Below are 3,121 nucleotides of genomic sequence, written 5' to 3' on the forward strand. Positions count from 1 at the left end.
GGGTGCCCTAAGAAAAACTGGTGAGGACACAAAGGAGATGGAGTGGATCACGCAGAGCTGGGAGAAAAACGATATAGAGTACATCTTGCAGGGGCAGCTTCAGATGGGAGGAGAGACTCTGTGACCAGCCCTCATGATGAGAAGGCTGTGCCGAACTAGTGACATCAGGCATGGGGTCATCCAGGGAATGACACAGGTGGCATTTGGTCCTGTGAGGGGTGGCTGAAGCATGAATTTCCATGTGACACAAGGAAGGCAAGGAGCTAAGAGGAAGAGTGATGAATGGAATGATCATGAAGATGTCAAAGTTACTAGAATGAGAAGATGGAGCACTAATGAAGGCTATGCTCACTCTGGTCAGTAGATGGTGGCATTCATCAGGGAACAAATGGCATGTTCCTTAAAGAAGCATTAGAGAGTTGGGGGGGAAATGACTCCAAACCCCCCAGCTCTAGGGTATGTGGAGTCTGGGAGGAGCCTCTGAGCAGAGGAGTTCTTGGTTATGTTAAGAATGCAGAAGAGCTCCGGCTGGTGTGACTCAGTGAAATTCTAGGAATGAGAAATGGACAAAAGATTGGAGCTGAAAACCTTAAGTCCTTGCTCCTTGTCTGTTGACCAGATAACTAGAGCTAATCTTACTATCTATATAACATGTTTTTGTATTTTTTAACCTAAAGATAATCTCTTTTGGGTAATGACAAAATGCTGGCCTGCAAACCAAAGGGTCGTTGGTTCAATTCCCAGTCAGGGAAAATGCCTGGGTTGCGGGCCAGGTCCCCAATAGGGGGCATGCAAGAGGCAACCATACATTGATGTTTCTCTCCCTCTCTCCCTCCCTTCCCTGCTCTCTAAAAACAACAAATGAAAATAAATAAATAAATAATGAATCTCTTTTAAAAAAGGAATGCAGAAGAAACTTCGAATTAAATGGGATAGATTAAACAGATCTACTTATCTCCTCTCCCTCCCAAGCCCCACTAAAATTACAATAAAGGAATTTTAAAAAGGCATGGATGCATAGGACAAGAAGAATGGGGGAAGAAATGAGAGTACACAAGGGAAGTCAGCATTCTGGAACTTGGGGAGGGACGATCTATAATTGACTCAGCAGAGAAGAGAAAGCTTCTGGCCCGGACAGACATCAAAGAAGCAGAATCTTGGAAGCCTTGGTAAGTGGAAATATCAGGTGTTTTGTCAACTGATTACCAGGTAATAGAATACCCCCATGTTTAGTGGTTTAAAGCAACAACCATTTGTAATTTCATGACTGTGAATGGGTGGAGGTCACCTGGGTGGTTCTCCTACTGCACATGATGCTGGTGGGCACCCAAGATGGCTCCCAGGCATGGCTGGCAGCAGATACTGCTGGTGTCTGGTCGTTCAGCTGGGCCATGGGTTAAGGACCTTTGTCTTTCTTACTGTAGTGTCTCCACGTGGCTTGGGCTTCTCCTACCATGGCAGCATGGAGATTAGCTGATGATTAGCTAATTCAGGTCTTCTTCAGGCCAGTCATTTTCCCAATACGTTTGAGTATTGGTTGTCAGTACCTTCATATGACTTGTTTGTTTACACAACAAAGTTGAATTTTAGAAATGAGAATGTTGTTTCACCACATTAGTATGGCAGTAGGTGTAACCTGAAATATAGGAGTCAAAAGACATTGGCACAAGTTTGATCAGTAGCACAGCAGAGAGTAGACCCCAGAGAGCCCTGAGCAGCCCCACCACCACCGCTGGCCTAGCTACCACCACACCCTGAGGGAACCGCAGCTGCCACAGCCAGCCCCAGTCACCATCATCACCACAAACATGAGCAGTGAGGTGGAGACCCAGCAGCCACCTGACTCCACCAACCTCAGTGCTACCAACACCAAGCCTGGCACCACAGGCAGTGGGCAGGGAATGGCCGCCCAGGTGACCTTGCACTAGCAGCACTGCCAGTGGGGATGAGAAGGTCGTAGCAAGCAAGGTTTTGGAAACAGTAAAATAGTTCAATGCAAGAAACAAATATGGTTTCATCAATAGGAATGACACCAAGGAAGGTATATTTGCACACCAGACTGTCATAAAGAAGAACCGCCCTGGGAAGTATCTTTGAAGTGCAGGAGATGGAGAGACTGAAGTTTGACACTGTTGGAGAAGAGGGTGTGGAGGCAGCCGATGTTACAGGCCTGGGTGGAGTTCCAGTGCAGGGCAGTAAATATGCAGCAGACTGTCTCCCTCATAGACTCTATCCATGTCACAAGGGTCCTCCAGGCAGTCACCAGCAGGATTACCAGAATGCTGAGAGTGGGGGAAAGAATGAGAGGTCGAAGAGTGCTCCCAAAGGCCAGGCCTAGAACCAGTCCTACCACAGGTCACAGTTCCCACCTTGCTACATGCAGAGACCCTGTGGGCACTGACCCTCCCTGCACAGTTTCCAGACCCTCTTATGCAGGGAGAAGTGATGGAGGGTGCTGACAACCAGGGTGCAGGAGAACAAGGTGACCAGTGAGACAGAACACGTATCAGGCTATGGACCACAAGTCTGCAGGGGTCCTCCTCCTGAAAGACAGGCTACAGAGGACAGCAATGAAGAGGATAAGAAAAATCAAGAGATGAGACCCAAGGTCAGCAGCCACCAACATGGATATCACTACAGCTTCAATCACTGACACAGATGCTCAATAAACCCTAAACCACAGAAGACAAAGAGACCCAATCAGCCAATCTACCAGCTAAGAATTTGTTGGCTCCCAAGGTGGAGCAGGGCGGGGCTGAGTAACTGCTGGCTAACCATCTCTACCATCACCTGGTTCAGTTATGCGACAAGAAGAAGTGGATATGAAATTCCAGCAGTGAGAAATGAACAAAAGTTTGGAGCTGGAGACCTTAAGGCCTTGCTCTTTTGGCCTATTGACCAGAGAACTAGAGCTATCTGCATTACCTATACAGCATGGTTTTTATTTTTTTTAGCTAAAGATATCTCTTTTGGGTAATGAAAAAAAAATTTTTAAACCTGGTTTTTCCTCAGTACACCTTTAAAATTGTTAAATTGTTTTATATCTGGTCAAGTTGAGATTTTTAAATATCTCTTTTTAAATTTGTAATAAAAGTTTATAAGCTGATTTTTCCAAAAATTC

The 3,121-nt window shown here is 46.0% G+C and overlaps 1 pseudogene; it reads left to right on the plus strand.

Annotated features, from left to right (window-relative positions):
• Positions 1 to 1,808: 1,808 nt before the first annotated feature.
• On the plus strand, positions 1,809 to 2,883 carry LOC114515255 (annotated as a pseudogene).
• Positions 2,884 to 3,121: the final 238 nt, after the last annotated feature.

Source organism: Phyllostomus discolor, chromosome 8 (genome assembly GCF_004126475.2).
Source record: "Phyllostomus discolor isolate MPI-MPIP mPhyDis1 chromosome 8, mPhyDis1.pri.v3, whole genome shotgun sequence".
Classification (NCBI taxonomy): Eukaryota; Metazoa; Chordata; class Mammalia; order Chiroptera; family Phyllostomidae; genus Phyllostomus; species Phyllostomus discolor.